Genomic DNA, 17945 nt, shown 5'->3' with positions numbered 1-17945 from the left:
GCTGCCGTGTTGGAGAGGCCCACATGACACAGGACTGAGGGAAGTCTCTGGCCAAAAGCCAGCAAGGAACTGGGGCCGTCAGTCAGACCTCAAGGAACTGAATCTTGCCAACAACCACGTGAGCTTGGAAGCAGATCCTTCCCCAATTAAGCCTTAAGATGACTGCAGCCCAGCCAACACCTTGATTGTAGCAGCTTGTGAGAGATCCTGAAGTAGAGGGCCCATGTAAGCTTTGTCCAGATTCATGACCCACAGAAGCTGTGAGATCACAAATGAGCGTTTTAAGCCTCTAAGTTTTTTGTAATTTGTTATACAGCAATAAATAAGTAACACAAGGACTCTAGAAAGTAAAAAGCAGAAGGCATACTGAGGAAGATCAGAGTTTGAAGTACCACCACGCTGGTGGTGAGTTGACCATTTTTTCCCCTCCAATTCCCCCAGACAGGATTCAAGGAAGCAGAAATTAAAATCAAAAGCACAGTGAGAGTGCTTGCTTCGTCAGCACATATACTAAAACTGGAACGATACAGAGAAGATTAGCATGGCCCCTGAGCAAGGATGACATGCAAATTCGTGAAGCGTTCCATATTTTTCAATGTTCATTGCATCTCTATGTACAATAGCCAGGACATGGAAGCAACCTAAGTGTCCATCAACAGATGAATGGATAAGCAGATGTGGCACAGATATACAATGGAATATTACTCAGCCATAAAAAGGAACGAAATTGAGTTATTTGTAGGGAGGTGGATGGACCTACAGTCTGTCATACAGAGTGAAGTACGTCAGAAAGAGAAAAACAAATACCGTATGCTAACACATATATATGGAATTTAAGAAAAAAAAATGTCATGAAAAACCTAGGGGTAAAACAGGAATAAAGACAGAGACCTACTAGAGAATGGACTTGAGGATATGGGGAGAGGGAAGGGTAAGCTGGGACGAAGTGAGAGAGTGGCATGGACATATATACACTACCAAATGTAAAATAGATAGCTAGTGGGAAGCAGCCGCATAGCACAGGGAGATCAGCTCGGTGCTTTGGGACCGCCTGGAGGGGTGGGATAGGGAGGGTGGGAGGGAGGGAGACGCAAGAGGGAGGAGATATGGGGATATATGTATATGTATAGCTGATTCACTTTGTCATAAAGCAGAAACTAACACACCATTGTAAAGCAATTATACTCCAATAAAGATGTTAAAAAAAGCACAGTGAGCTAACACTGCACACCTATTAGATTTTTTAAAAATCCTAATAATATCCAGTGCTGGCTAGGATATGGAGCAACTAGAACTCTTATACTTTGCTGGTGGGAATGCAAAATGGCGCAGCCACTCTGAAAAAAATAGTTTGGTAGTTTTTCATACAGTTGAACATGCATATGGCACTTGCCATATGACATAGCAATCCTACCCATCGTGGATATTTACTCCAAAGGAATGAAAGCTTATATTCATACAAAAACCTGTACACAGGTTCATATGGTCAAATACCGAAAACAGCCCAAATGTTCTTCAATGGGTGAATGGATACACAAACTGTGGGACATCCATACAATGGAATGTTATTTACCAATAAAAAGGAACAAACTACTGATACACACAAGCTGGATGAATCTCAAAGGCATTATGCTGAAAGAAGCCAGGCTTAAAACGTTGAGTATACTTACATGACATTCTCGAAAAGACAAAACTGTAGTAATGGAGAACTGATTAATGGTTGCCAAGGTTTATGGGGTGGGGGTGGGGATATGACTACAAAGGAATAGCAAGAGGGAGTTTTGGAGGCGATGTTCTGTATCCTGATTATGGTGGTGGTAACACTAATCTACCCACGTGTTAAAATTCACAGAACTGTACAACAAGTCGGTTTTACTGTACACTAATTTAAAAATAAATTTTTTAAAAAACTTCAGAGCTGGCTCTGGCTTAGCACCTTTGGGTCTGTAGATTAAAGTCCCCATGGGCTGACTCTGATTGCCAAGGGCCTTCTTAAAGCACAGCCAGAAGCAATGTCTGCTGCTGTAAACTACGAGCACTACGGAAAACACTTGCCTTTCCCTCTGACTTCACTTTTAGCTCTCTATACATGGGCAAAACTCAAAAAACAGAGATCCCAGTGAGAAAACGCACCCCATCCATCCTTTACTTAACAGATACTTACTGAGCAAGTTCTAGCTACGAAGCAGGGATACAACGATGAATACATTCTGATTCATTTCCCTACCAGGTTCACAGTGCAATGAGGGACACGGGCCCGTCCACAAATAATTTCAAGACAGGAGGTGTAGGTACAGAGATATGCCGTGTGCTATTGGAGCCCAGAAGGATACGAGCCCTACCAGGGCAAGTCAGGTAATGCTTCCTAGAGCATACAAAGTGGAGAAAGGCATTCCAGGGCACTCGGAAGCAGGTTACATTTGAGTAATGTTTCCTGAGACTAGGGGATAGAGGGTGTATAGAGCAGGGGATGGGGATGTGAACCTGAGGAGGCAGATTGGTGCCAAGTGTGACTGTTCTTGAAAATCGCAGCAAAGAAGTCATACTTTAATCTGTCAGTTAGGGATTGCAATTTCAAATGCTTACATAGGCTGGAGTACATAATATAAATGAATAAAGCAGCCTAGGTGGAAATGATGGGACATTCTAGAGAGTTCTTGTCTAAATGAGGCAGCTGCTACTTACCAGTAGCTCCCTCTTAGGCTGTCATCCAGAAATCCTGGTCCACTGTTACCCAGTGTAATTTTTCAAGAGAAACTGACATACTTTTATGTAAAATCTCCCTATTTTTAAATGTCAGTATGAGTATACGTCTACAAATTATAAGATGCCATCGATTACAAGGTGTATTATTATTTTATGTACGAATAAGAAAGAAAAAAGCCACCCATCAAACTATGACACTCCATCGATTTTAAGGCACGTTCCAATTTCAGAGGTGCTAAAATGTGAAAAAATGTGCATCTTAGAATCAATGAAATGCAGTAATTCTCATTTTCTCAAAACACTGTATAGACTCCGGGTTGAGGCTGCCAGATTGCAAACTCTGTTTAAGTGAAGGGGAGCCTAAGAGTAATCTGATTAGATTCACATTTTAGGAAGATCACCCTGAAGGTCAGATGTGATGACCTGGGAAAAAGCCAGCCAGAGAAAGACCAATGAGGAAGCTCCTGCAAGGATCCAGGAGATCGATGATAAGTGCTGAATTAAAGCGGTGGCAGTGGAGATCAGGGGCCAAATGTGAAAGCCTTTTTCTTTTTAATGTGAAAGTCTTTTAGGTAATAAGTCCCACAGGTCCCAGACTGGGTATAGGTAGCAAGGGGGACAGAGGCATCCAGAATGATTCCAAGGTTCCTAGTTTGGAATACCAGATGGATTCATCACTTCTTCAACAATGCTCACTGGGTGCCAGGCACTGCACTGGGCCCTGGGGGTACAACGGTGGATAAGACAGACATGGTCCCTGCTCTCTCGTCATTTACCGTCTAGTGAGTGACGCCATTAATTGCGGTAGAGGGCTACCGGGTATGGGGTAGGACGCGAAGGGGGACAGGCGTGTTTATGGTGGAGAAAAATAACGAGTTAAAAAGTCATATAGCCAGTAGAAGCTCCTTTTAAAGCCCAGAAAATAAATCAGGTCTGCAGATTCTGATTAAAGAGGTCATCAGGTTACCGATAACAGTTAAAGTGATTAGAGAAGATAAAACAGGCTGGGAGAGCTTGTAAAGTCACAAGGCTTTAGGGGCAAAATCAGAAGCCCGGAGGAATAGAGACATTTAAACGGAATGAGGAGGAAGGAGCAAACAAAGGAGACTAAAAAAGCAACAGTGCAGAAAGGAAGAGGCCCAGGAGAGAGGGTTATCTGTAAACCAAGGGAGACATATTATCATATAATCCAATATGCCTTTATCTATAATTACTGCACAGAGTAATTTACCTTGGCAATGTACAATTCAGATTTTCAGAGTTTATGGGTATTTTGCATGAATTCCAAATAGGCTTATCAGAACTGCTTCTTATTTAGAGAGTTGTGATATTTTTAAATATTGCCACAATCTGTTCGTTTAGCTTGCATGTGCTTGCGTTTTGCAGGCGCCTCAGTTTGACATCTAGCATGAGTCAATGGCAGAGCAATGTAATTCCTTCTTTTTTTTCCTTCTGCAGGAGCTATAATCTGTCATTCCAAGACGAATGTAAAACAAAGAATACACATTTATGCAATTCCCTCTCATGTCAAAGCACTGTGAATTGGGCAAAACTGACCTAGGCACAGACAGCGGAGTCCCTTTGCAAGATCATCACGAGGGCCTTGGCCCAGAGCTCTGTAACAGGTGAGCCTGTGATATGATAAGATACTCTGGTCCTCTGGACTTGTTCAGAAAGGCCCTTCATTTTATGGGAGAGGAAACCAGGCCCAAAGAGGTTAAGCAGCCTCCCCAACATCATAGTTGTACAACTTGGTGGCCAGTACTCTTTCTATTACATCAAGGTGATCCAATTCCACCCTATAAAGATAGCTCCAGGGATTTCCCTGGCGGTCCAGTGGTTAAGACTCTGAGCTCCCAATGCAGGAGGCACAGGTTTGATCCCTGGTTGGGGAACTAAGATCCCGCATGCTGCACGGTGTGACCAAAATAATAATAACAAATAAATACCTTTCTAAACGATAGCTCCAATGCAATATATGTTAAAGTATGACAAACTCCATACACAAAACATTAACTCTACTAGAGTTGGCCAAACAACTAGACAGAGGAAGGTTAACTTTTAAACATCTAGTTCCATGTCTACCCAGATCTCATTCAATTTATCTGCTACTTTAAGAGTTTTTATCCTTCCCTCTAAGTTTTACCAGTTCCACACAGGTTGAAGGAAAACAGACTCCTAGATTTTCACTTTGCTGGTTGCTGAATTAGCAACCATCGTCACGCTTGTAGATTTACTTGAAGAGGATTCCTCAGGCTCATCTGGAATTTTCCAGAGGTAGATTCTAGAATTATTCTTTAATAGGTTGCCTTGGCAACCCCACAATGATGGAGGCAGGTATGACAGTACCTGCCAACAGAATGTGAACAACACAACCTGGATGAGAGAACCACTTCCTGCTTACTGGGAAGGCAGGTTCCAGGTTCTTCAAGCTTTCTTTTTGCCAACCGTTGCCTCCCTTTCAACCATTTTTGTTTTTATGAACACAGACAACAACAGTTGGTTTCTTAGAGGAATGTTGAAACTATTACCTAAAGCAAGGCCGAGGAAAGATCCATGGCTTTCTTTTCAAAACACTTGCCAGTATTGCCTCAGATGACTAAGAGTTTATGGTGAAGACTGTGGAAAAGGTTTTGGTTTAAGAATACTTATTCTTGGGAATTCCCTGGCGGTCCAGTGGTAAGACTCGGCACTTTCACTTCCATGGGCCCGTGTTCGATCCCTGGTTGGGGAACTAAGATCCCACAAGCCGCAGAGGCGCGGCCAAAAACAAAACAAAACAAAAACTTATTCTTGTCTTGGTTTTATTCATACATTCATTCAACAAATATTTGTTGAGCATCTACTGTGTGCAAGGCACTGTTCTAGACCCTGGGGATACACTACCAACAGAACTGACAAGGTTGGTCCCTTCCCTCATGAAGTTTATAGCCTTGTGGGGGAAGTAAACATTAATCAAATAATCATAAAAATAAATGTGAAATTGCAAAGGAGAAGTACATGGATTATAAGAGTGAGTCAGGAGGTCAAGCAAAGGCTTCTGAAGATAACATTATTTTATTTTATTTTATTTTATTTGGCCACACAGCATGGCAGGTGGGATCTTAGTTCCCCGACCAGGGATCGAACCCATGTCCCCTGCATTGGGAGTGTGGAGTCTTAACCACTGGACCGCCAGGGAAGTCCCTGAAGTCGATCTTTAAACTGACATCGGAAAGACAAATACTGATTACTTAGTTGAAAGTGCTGATAGGGGAATGGAGTCAAGCATACACTTGAATTAAGGTTCAGTGACCTGGAGTACATAACTGGACTCCATGATTTGGGGACTTTCAAAGGAGAATCTAGGGTTTAATATAGGTCTTAGTTTACTAAAGCTTAAGTTAGTATCTTCACCAATATCCCAAAGAGGGCACAATCTGTGAGTGTCATTTACATAAAACTCTCTAAAACAGTGCTTCTCAGACTCTGATGTGCTTATAGATAACCTGGGGATCCTGTTAAAACACAGACTCCTGGGCCCAGCCCCTAGAGGTTCTGATTCAGTAGGTCTGGAGTAGGGCTCATGAATCTGTATTTCTAATTAATTCCCAAGTGATGGTAAAGCATACTTTGAGAGGCACTGCCTCATAACACAGTATGATATTTGTTTAAATCTCTATTTCTTTTTCAACCCACTCTTTCATGACTTTTAAAGTCAAATTATATTCTACAATGCTTTTGTGATCTTTACGGTCAATTCAGTAGTATCACCGGAACAAGAGAATGTTGTCATGTATAAATCAAACAATGCCATAGCTAAAGATTTCAAATATTTGGAAAGAATGAGAGAAATAACAATTACAAGCAAACTGAGGTATCAGTAATGTACTAAAACTTCACTAATTTACCCCAGTGAGGTGGACTGTTAATTCTTATTTTGTAATAAGTCTGATTTACAAAGTGGTTTTAAGGAATGTAATACAAATTAACCTGATGTAACTAAGGACAGGCAATTCCTATATGTTTAATGACTTTCACTTTAACAGGTAGATAAGAGCTATTTGTAATGAATACTCTCACATTTTGAATGAAGCTCTGGATTTTACATTACATGAGATAAGAATAACCTCCCCGCTCGGTCTCTGTTTCTCACTACTAAACACAATTCCTGCTGATACGCCATGATCTTGTTGGTATGGCTACATGAAAAGGACACTAGGAAAACCAGTTGGTGAGAGATCCAAGATTTCTCTGCACTGTTTTTCTTGAGAAGGTTGTGAAGTTAATATAGGGTCTGGAGCAAACTACTGTCATTTTTAAAAATAAAAAATGAAGTCTCTGTGCGTGGAAGAATAGGAGGATTAGGAAAGGGGACCAGGAGTAAGTTTTTGTAATTCTGAGTAAACATCAGCTCTGCCACTTACAAGGTGGGCACCTTAGGTAACTTTTATTACTTCTCTGGGCCTCAGTCTTCTCATTTTTAATATAGGGATAATAATATTTAAATGGAATAATCTAAGTGGAAAATTCTTCATAAACTATAAAGTGCTAAACAGATATTAGCTACCATTTCTAGGAGAGCCCTACATTTTCTGAGTGGTTACACATCCTGGAGAAGAAATGTGGTCTGACCGGTGGGTTGGGGTATGTCTGGGAGCATCAGAGAATTCGGTTTCAGAGTCAGATCTAGCTCCACCACTTAACAGCTGTGTGTGAGCTTGGGAAAATTACATGACCTCTCTGTGCCTGTTCTTAAAAACCAGGATAGTAATAGCGCCACCCACACTGCGTTGACGTAAGGAATAAATGGGTTCATAGATATTGTGGCAGCCACTGCTAGTTGCCTAGCCAGTATCTATTCTCCTTTCTTCCTTACCAATAAAGTCCCAATTTTATTCTAGGTGGCAATGGACTCAGCCACCGAAACTTGATTTGCTAGGATCCCTCGCAGTTAGGGGTGGTCATGTGACTCTGTTCTGGCCAATACGACATAAGCTGAAATCTACTGGCTGAGGCTTCCAGAAAAGCCATTTTTCTGATAAAAAAGACAAGACAGCTGTCATGAGCCCTTTCCTTTTTGCCCTTCCCCCACTGTGCCTGGAACCATGACATAATGCCTGGAGGAGGAGCAGCCCTCTTGAGTGCATTAGGAACAGAGGCTCATGCTGAGAATGATATTGCAAAAAGACTAAAGGATGGGACACAGAGCCTGGGACACAGATGACGATGTGAAGTTGCTTCTTTCCTAACTTCATATCACATGAGATAAAAGGCAACCCCTCTGTGTTAAGTCCCTGTTATTTCATCATTTACCTCATCACACGCAGCCAAACATTCTCTAAGCGATACACTCGTAAAGCAGTTTGAGTGATGCCTGGCTTACAGTTAGTATTCAGTAAATGTTATTATTTGCCCAGCATTTTGTTGCCTAACCAGGTGGCCGACAAGTATTCCCCTCCATCCCTTGCAATAGTACCCCAATTTTCCTTTATGAGATCAACCCCCTCCCTATTCTAAGCCCTGTGGTTTGCATGGGATTGACACCACCCTCCACTCTAAGTGTGAGACTTCACTGGCTTAATTCAATCAGCATGAGCCCACTTCCCAAGCAACAGTGACTGCCCAGGGCTGGGCACATAACACAGGCCTAGGCAGCTCGCACATCCTCTTCTCCTGGCAAAAGGGAGTGTTCAGGTGGGCATGTAACTAAGGACAGGCAATATGAGTAATCTCCGGGCTCCTGTTCTATTTAATCAAATCTACAGTCAAGGACAATAAAAAATTCATATCCAAATCGCCTTTCCCAAAGAAAAGAAACAGCAATAAAATCTACCATTTGCAATTGTGTGAATTCATTCAAATTTCTCTTCCAAAAGAAAAAAAACCCAGCCGGCTGAAACTGTTTTGTTTTTGTTTTTTGTAAACACGTCCAGGAGAACTCCTTTAAGAACAGATGTGCATCTGGGTTTTAGAATGAACGTTGGACCCGGAGGCAGACACTGGAAACGTATGACTAATATTGAAATAATATTCACAGACAGTTGTCATGGCAGCCTGCTCATTCTGCACAAAATAGAACCCACTGCATTTTAACAAGATCTAGCAAAGGAAAGCTGCTAGCCTGCAGACAGCCTCTAACTGAGTTAAACAACCTATTAATTGGTTTTGGTTTTATTATTATATATAGCCTTCAGACTATACCCTAACTGTATCCAAAAAAATCACAAACACTTAAAATCACTAATACAAACACATAAGATGATCTTTGTTTAACACCTCCACCACTCTTGAAATCTTCCCATCAGACTAGGAGGAAAGCTTAGAGGCAAGGCCCATTGTGTGCACAGCTGAATCCACTTAAATCTAAAGACAGTAAGTTTGGTGGAAGTAGAGTGAAATTTCATTTCCCTCACCAATTAGCATTGGCTGGATGCCACTATCAGGCACCCCCTCTTAAGTGGGGTTCTGTAGGAGTGGGGAGGAGCCAAATTGTTCTGTGCTCAATTACATAGTCCCAGGGGAGTGACTTTAGAAACTGGAGGCATCTCAAGTCATATAAATAATGGAGGGGGAGACAAAGTATTTACAGCTGATCTGTTTCTCCCTTGAGCGGCTATCAAATCTAAGCTCATTGAATGTGACTGCAGGTGATTTTGTAGATTATATATAGCTGGTGTTGAGGGGAATACTACAAGAGGCCATCTTTCCCTTTAGACAGGCTTTCGCATATCACCCTGCCCCTCTGTCTGCTCTTTTGAGTTTCTTATTTAAGAAAGAAGAGACAGGGTCTGATTAAAATTCAGTAACATCCAAAGTTAGGAAAAACCACATCAAGCCATTATCATCCATTAATATCTTGGAATAAATCAGTCCTTTGGGTTAATTAATGTTGTTCAAACTCCTTGAGATGGGGCCATGTCATACACTTAAAAAAACAAAACAAAAAATTCCCACACTACCAAACACTGAGCTCCTAGACATGTTGCAGGTATGTGACAATAAACAACTTCAATCAAGGGACTGGGACACTGAGGAGCAGTCCCTCAGTAGCTGGTGGGCAGATTAAAGACATTGCCAAAATGGTATAGGAGAGAAATGTGGAAATACTGAATCAGTAGTGATTGTATTTTCCCTCAAATAACTGAAACTCCCACTAAACAGTAGCATTAAAGATTAGGGATTTTACTCTTCACATATAACGAGGAATCTGGAAGTAGTAAATTTGGGGCTGGGACCCAGGTAACTTCCTTCTTTCTGCTGAGCAATGTAGCTTTCTTCTTCCTGACTGTCAACTCATGGTCACAAAATGGCTGCTCTCCCTCCAGCATCACATTTGCGTTCTGAGGAGAAAGTGAAGCTAAGGGCAAAATGGGGCATACCAGCTGAGTCTACCTCCTTTTAAAGAAATGGTTTTGTAAACCCAACTACTTCCATACAAGTCATTGGCCAGAACTGTGTCACACAGTCTCCTCTAGCTGTAAGCGAACCTGGGAAATCAAACTGTTTTAGCTGGACACATTGCTGAGTCAAACAAAATCAGGCAGTGCAGTGTAGAGGTTAAATACAGCCTATAGAGCCAGATGGCCTGGGTGTTAAAACCCCACTCCTTTATTTACTACCTGTGTGACTTAGTTACCTAATTATTCTGTGCTTTGGTTTTCTCATCTGTAAACTAAGCATAGTAACAATACCTTTCTCACAGGGTTCTTGTGAGGATTAAATGAGTTAATATGAGTAAAGAGTCTGAATAGTCTCTAATACATAGCAAGCATTATACAAATGTTTACTCTTATTTTTATTACTGACAAAAAGAAGAATGGATATTGAATAAGCAACTAGCAGTATCTGCCACAGTTGTGTTGCCCACTCTGTAACCTCAACCGTCCTGGTTACTGTAATACGTGGGAACAAGTGCCCTGCTGCATCTGAGAACTGATGGCTGCCCAGGACGCCGGAAAACCAAAGCCCTGACCTGCCAAAGCGGCGATTCCCATGACCATCAGCCTCTTTCCGCATTTCCTGGGAACTGAGAGCAACAAAACTTCCCAGTATCTGAGCCAGGGAAGCAGTGCCAGCCACTGCGGTGATGCCCAACATTTTAGATATGAACCATCAGGACTCCTTCAGTTGCAAGAGTCAGTAAACCCGACTCCCACTGGTCTAAGCAAAACCGGAAATGCACCCTTCAAATAGCTAAAGAGCCAACAAGTATACTTAAGGTCTGACTTGGTCGAGGCCTTAAATGATAGCACCTGGTCGCTCTTTCTCAGCTCTAATCCCTCGCTGTTGGCTCCATTCTCAGGCTTCAGGCAGGCAGCCGATGTCCTTCAGACTTGTGGTCACCCACACTATCTTCTCAACATCCTCCCTATGTTTTGGTAATTCCCCACATCTGAGTCCTCGAAGGAGAAACAAGGAATTTGATTTTCCAGCCTCTCTCATAGCAGGAGCACAGGTATGTGACCTAGGCTCTGCGAGACCTAAATTTAGAAAAGGGCAACACAAGGAGTCAAGGGGTTATGAAAGCCATCCTCTCCCAAAGTTAGTGGCAGAAGGGTCCAGTTTGCAGATACAGCAGCGATAGAGACTCTGAGCCCCATCACTGGCTTGCATTGCTAACTCTGTATTCAGAAGGGGCAGCGGTGGGCAGGCATCTTTGATGGTGCAGCCCCACAGTGAGATTTAGACATTATTCCTGGCTTTGGAATCTCCAAAGCCTTCTCGGAGAGCCTGTGGGCCACTGTATATCCTTTAATAAACGCATTTTCTTCTCAAACTAGTAGGAGTGTTGAATCAGCTTAGGTGATATTATACCCCAAATCTTAGTTTATACTTATCAAGGTTTATTTTTCACTGCTGTTCCTGCGCAGGTTGGCTGCAGTTCTGTAACATGTGGTCTTCCCTGTAAGACTCAGGCCAACCTCTCTCTGGGGCACTGCTGTGCTCATAACAAAGGGGAAACATCAAAGCTGCACCCTGCAAGCTGGCTCTTCACACCTGTGCTTGGAAGCGAGGCACATCGCTTCCGCCCACACCCAACTGGCAAAAGTCAGTCACCCGGTCAAGACTATCAGTGGGGCAACTGTGTAAAAATCCCATGTAGGGAACAGCAGTAAATATTTTGGGCAAGAAGGTTCTGCTGTGGGCAACTCAGAGCCCCGTCTGATACAATGCAATAATCAGATGGCAGCAGAACCTCCAGCCTCTGGATTAGCTCACGTTGAGTCCAGGGTGAACACGGAAATGTCTCTTCTCAGGAATTCACACAAAAGGCCCAGGATTAGCTTTGATTGGGACTGACCTGGCGTGAGTCATTCCCCAACCCTGAACAGATCCATTCAAGACATATTCATCGAGCGGTTACTATGTACTAGGCGCTACTTAGGTTCTGTGGAATACAGCAGTGAACAAAACCAAATCCATGCCTCATGGAACTTTCATTCTAGTTGAGAATGATAGGGGACAGACAATATCTAGAAATAAGTAAATATCTAGAAAATTAGATAGTGATAAGCACTGTAGAGAAAAACAAAGCAGGAAAGGGGGATACTGAGTTTCCAGGGTGAAGGGGAAAGGAAAATAGCAATTTTTAAATAGGGCAGTCAGGAAAGGCCTCACTGAGAAGATATCTGGGCAAATACCTGAGCAAGATGAGACAGCAAGCAATGGGGCGACCTAGGGAAAGAGCAGTAAAGGCTGCGAGAACAGCAGGTGCAAAGGCCCTGAGGCAGAAGAGTCCTACTGTGTTTGAAGAACAGCAAGCAGGCAGGTGTGGTCCTGTAAAAGCAATGTAATAGGATATATGATCAGAGAGGTAATAAGTGGAAGATCAGATCATGTAGGGCCTTGCAAGCCACTGTAAGGCTGTGGCTTTCTTTCTAGTTAAGGTGGGGAGCTACTGAAGGGTTTTGAGCAGAAGTGACACAATCTAACTTAGGTCCTAAAAGGATCACTCTGGCTACTGTGTGGAGAACAGTCTGTAGGGAGAAAACGGCAGAAGCCGGGAGGCCAGAATATGAGGTTCTTGGCAATGATCCAGACAAAAAGTGATGGTGGCTTTGATTAGTATGGTAGCAGGGCAGATGGTAGAAAGTGATTAGATTCTAGATAGATCTTGAAGGTGTAGCCAATAGGATTCGCTAGTGAGATTAGATTTGAAGTGTGAGGGGAAAAAAAGAATCAAGTATGATTTCTTCCATTTTTTTCTACGTTTTAGGCCTAAATAACTGGAAAGATGAGGTTGCCCTTATCTGAGACAAGGAAGACTGAGAAAGGAGAGGGGATGGAGATCGGGAGTTTAGACACAGACAGAATAGGATTGAGATACCTATTAGACATTTAAATGGACATGTATAGTAGGTAGATTTGGAGTTTGGGGTAAAAGTCTGGACTAGAGATATAAATTTGGAATTCATCTAGGTTACAGACCATATTTAAAGCCATTAGATTAAATGAGGTCACCAGAGTGGTGAGAATGAATAGAAAAGTCCACGAACTGAGACCTGTGGAACACCCATGTTCAGAGGTCAAAGAGATGAGATCCAGCAAAGGTGACTGAGAAGGGGTGACTGGCGAGGTAGGAAGCAAAAATCAGGCGAGGGTGGCATCCTAAAAGCTGGGAGGGGAAAGTGCTTCCAAGAGGAGCAGAGGAACCGGAGAGAGCACCTAAAGACATATTTTCTAAGAGTTTTGCTATAAAGGAGAGCAGAGAAATGGAAGTAGTTGAGGCAGCAATGAGATTAAGAGATTATTTTTTAGTCATGAGAAAAAAATTATAGTATGGGACTTCCCTGGTGGCGCAGTGGTTAAGACTCCGAGCTCCCAACGCTGGGGGCCTGGGTTCAATCCCTGGTTGGGGAACTAGATCCCACGTGCATGCCGCAACTAAGAGTTCACATGCCACAACTAAGGAGCTGGCAAGCCACAACTAAGGAGCCCACCAGTTGCAACTAAGACCCAGTGCAACCAAATAAATAATAAATAAAAATTTCTAAAAAATTACAGCATGTTTGTATGCTGATGGGAATGATCCAATAGAGGAGGTAAATAAAGATGCAGGAGAGGGACTTCCCTGGTGGTACAGTGGTTAAGGATCTGCCTGCCAATGCAGGGGACACAGGTTCGAGCCCTGGTCCAGGAAGACATGCCACGGAGCAACTAAGCCTGTATGCCACAACTACTGAGCCTGTGCTCTAGAGCCCGCAAGCCACAACTATGGAACCTCAGTGCCACAACTGCAGAAACTCAGTGCCACAACTAATGAAGCCTGCGTGCCTAGAGCCCGTGCTCTGCAACAAAGAGAAGCCACCAAATGAGAAGCCCGCGCACCACAACGAAGAGTAGCCCCCACTCGCCACAACTAGAGAAAGCCCACGTGCAGCAATGAAGACCCAATGCAGCCAAAAATTTAAAGAATTTTTTTAAATAAAATAAAATTTTAAAAAATAATAGTAATAAATAAATAAATAAAGATGCAGGAGAAAGAGGGGAGTTGTTGCAGGGCTTTCCTTGAGTAGGCAAGCGCAGGTGGAGGGCTGGGTGTCGACAGGAACTCAGACAAGTCATCTAGGGCAGGAGTTCTTAACCATGGCACGATTGACATTTGGTGCCCAGTTATTTCTTGTGGTGGGTGGCTGTTCTGTGCACTGCAGAACGTTTCACTACATCCCTGGTCTCTACGCACTAGATGCCAGTAGCACACTAACCCCGACAGCCCAGAGCGTCTCCAGACATCGGCCGATAGCCCCCAAGATTTTGCCCCCTCCGCCAGGGAACACTTTGGGTTCTCACAACTCGGGGAATGGTGCTATGGGCGTCTAGTGAGTAGAGGCCAGGGATGCTGTGCAACCTCCAACAATACACAGGACAGCCCCCCACGACAGAGTTACCCGGTCCCAAATGGCAACAGGGCTGTGGTAGGAAATCCCCAGTCTAGATCTAGGAGGGCACAGATGCAGGCAGGTGAGCAGATGTGGGGCTTACCTGTGGAAGTTCTCTTCAGGCTGCTTGCATTTTTTTTTCACTGAAATAAGGAAGCAAGGTCATCAGCTGTAGGTGAGGTTGGGGAAGGAGGTACAGGAAGTTTAGGGAGAGAAGACATGAACCTGTCCTCTAGATGAGGTGGAAAATGAACGGACAGGGAAAGTAGACATGATTCTGGGCCGCATTAAGAACACACTTGAGGTACTTACTCAAGAATTTAATGTGAAACCAGTAGGTCTGAAGGTGTGTTCCTCCTGGGGCCATATTCAGAGGCGGAGAGGGGAAACAGTTGGATTTAACAGACTGGTTTTGCCAACAAGTACAAGCAACAAAGGGGCAAAGGAGTGATAAAAATGACCACAGAACTTGAACTGGGTAAAAAGACTGAGGGATGTAATTAACTATGAAAAGGTAGGTGGGCAAAAAGTAACGAACACCCATTCCAACAGGCTAGTTTCAAATGTTCTGATGAGCCGTAAAAGGGGAAAAATAAGGTGAACTCTGCCATACTAAGGTAACCACTCACTTTCCTTAGTAAATACTTGAATATACACTGAAAGACAAAGTACAATCATTTCTAAATGAAGTCAGCTCAATGGAGCTTCCTAAGTCAGCTCGGTGTTTGGGGCCATGGTTTCCTTGGCTGACGAAAGCCAAACCATCAGTGAAGGAAGCCGTCAGTGAAGGAAGCCGTCAGTGAGGAAACCATCAGTGAAGCCAAACGCTGGGGAAGCCACACTAAACACCTGAGAGATCAGAGGGCTCAAAAAGTTTGAAGTGACTTCTAGTCTTTATTTGCTAGTTCGTTTATTTCTCTGGTAGTTGTTCAGATGATTATGGGCAGACCCGGGGGGTCACGGGCCTCACAAATCTGACTGAACAGGCTAAAGTGCCAGGGGAAACTGTGGCCAGCTGCAGCACAAGCCATGATGCTGGTGGTATCAAAGTGAAAGTCATCAACAGCAGTTCACGACAGGCTCTTACTTCTGGCTTTTAGGGATTTCATTTAAAAATTACAAAAGACAAAAAAGGTATCCACTTCCTCACTGGCATGCATACAAAATATTATAAGACACCAATGGCACTCTTATGGGAACATTTAGCCTCTATGAACGCGGGCCTCCCCAAATCACTTAGATATCAGAAAACTGAGTATGAGCCCAGCCCCGCCACTCACCAGCAGAATGGTCTCGGCAAGACATTCGAACTCTTCGGCTTCAACTTCTTCAGCTGAAAAATGGAGATAGTAATACTTACCATGGCTACCTCATAGGAATGTATGTGAAAGTGCTTTGTAAACCATATTGCACTTTACTAGCAACACAGATTGTGAATACAACTTGAAGGCAGCAGGAGTGGAACAAAAGTCTCCCTCCTTTTTGCTAAAGGCAGAATCCTGTGTTGCGTGCATCAGAGGTGTACCAGCCTCTTTTCTTTGTGTGGGAACCCGGCCAAAGCTTGCACGTGGCGAACCCACCCTTATAGCAAGGGCAGACAGAAAGCTCGAGGAAGGGCAAAGTATTCCCTAGAGACAAACCAAAACACGACTAGTGAGTGTAATTTTAGGCCCAATTCTTGACAGCCTCGTTTTGAACTGACAAGGGTTTGGCAACGGGTTAAATATACTGATCACTGGGCATGATGGGAGTCATTATAGCTCACTGACTAGCAGGAAACATGGAGTTTTCATGAATTCATCCTCTGGCTAGTGGCTGTCCACTCATGGTCATCTCATGGCTCACAACCTAAGCGTCAAGTGTTCAAGAGGCCTCTCGAAACGTATCAACAAAAAGGCATTCTGGAAGGGGTCCATGATGAACACTACAGGGAGCTAACTAGGATATAGGAAACCTGGTACTAAAGAACCTAAGCCAGCTTGCCTCTGTTTCTGTGGAAAAATTTACATGGCAGATAAGTGCCTCCATTTTCCCAACCCGGAAAGTAGAGATAACATTTAGACCCAGACGGGAAAGGGGGTGTCTAGTCCAGCCCATGCATTTCACAAAGGGGGATACAGAGGCTTGGAAAGTGAACTGATGTTCAAGAGTACACAGCTAGTGAGTAGCCAAGGCAGCGCTAGAATCCTGACCACCACCCCAGATTAGTGCACCTTCCACCCACCTGTTTCTCCCAGGGGCCTTCCCAGGAAGACAGGAGTTGGCCGAAGGGGTTGCTTCATACAATCAGTATCACTTCTCCATCATTCTGCCAGCCTCAAAGTCAGACGCCTGGGAAAAGGACAGCCGCAGCCTTCAGCCACTCCAACTCACCACTGAAAGAGCCGCCCCCGACCCACCCAAATGGTTTCAAGTGCGTTTTCAAGCTTGAGGATGGCGAGCAATCCCAGCATGGTGACGAAGATCCATCTAGAAGCACTGGGGAGGGCAAACGGCACCGACAATGGAAACCAAGAAACGATACCATACAGGCGGCCTTCGTAATGGAGGGTCGCAGCACCTTATCGGGACCACAGTCCTGGAAGCACAGGGGCAGGCTCATGGGCTGCACTCTCACGGGCCCGCGCTGCGTTTAATGCTCTGCTGTCATGGTTGTGGAATTGTCAATAACTTATGATCAAGGAACCTGATATTTTCATTTTCCATTGGGCCCCTCAAATCTTGTGGCCGGTCCTGCTTCCCCCTCGCCGCGCCAGCCAAAGAGACGGCCTGTTTATACCGGCCTCCTCACCCCTCCCCTACCCCAGACAAATAAGATCAAACAAAAGCCCTGTAATTTTTAGCCCCTCTGGGGCTTCCGGAAGGGGAAGAATGTTGTGGAAAAGGTCAGGGAAGCATTAAGAGCCTGTATCCTCGGGGAAGAGGCAGAGTGACCAGCTGCCTTTTCCAACCCTGGCAAAATAAAGGCCAATATAAAAAGGAGCCCCCAGCCCTCCCCCGCAGCCCCGCGCTGCCTGAATCTTCGGCTCCTTGTGGTGCTCCTGTGCGCCCTGCTCCGGACTCAAGGCTTCCAATGCTGCCGGAAACGGCTCAGTGTGCCCGGGGGAAAGTGGGTAAGTGCGGGTCCCTCAGGCTGAGGGGAGCTGTCAAAAGGGGCCGCGCCCCGGGCACTGTCCCCTTCCGCCCACCGGGCCGACCTCGCCGACGCCCGGGCTGCGGGAAAGTTTGGGGAAGGGTGACTAGCGGGGCGACGCTCTGGCCAGGAGGGTAACCCCTCGCCCCGGCCTCCCCGTGGTCGCAGGGGCGACGAGGCCGGCGGGGAGGAAGGACGAACTACCCAGACGCCGGAGCCGGAGCCCGCCACCTGGCCGCGAACAC

The 17945-nt window shown here is 44.5% G+C and overlaps 1 protein-coding gene across 8 annotated transcripts in view; it reads right to left on the bottom strand.

Moving 5' to 3' along the window:
* Window positions 1-17945, bottom strand: part of PPEF1 (protein phosphatase with EF-hand domain 1) — a 148662-nt gene extending 130717 nt beyond the window's left edge. For 5 of the 8 annotated variants that reach the window (XR_013825664.1, XR_013825665.1, XR_013825666.1 and 2 more), the window contains exons 1-4: window positions 17905-17945; window positions 16792-16898; window positions 15848-15900; window positions 14671-14710 (exon numbers count right to left, since the gene is read on the bottom strand). The gene's annotated coding sequence lies outside the window, so the exon portion shown is untranslated. The remainder of the gene's footprint in view (window positions 1-14670; window positions 14711-15847; window positions 15901-16791; window positions 16899-17904) is intronic. The other 3 variants (XR_013825668.1, XR_013825669.1, XR_013825670.1) reach the window with 1 other exon arrangement.

This window comes from Stenella coeruleoalba, assembly GCF_951394435.1.
Source record: "Stenella coeruleoalba genome assembly, chromosome: X".
In the NCBI taxonomy this organism is placed as follows: Eukaryota; Metazoa; Chordata; class Mammalia; order Artiodactyla; family Delphinidae; genus Stenella; species Stenella coeruleoalba.
This window is presented reverse-complemented; position numbering and strand designations above follow the sequence as displayed.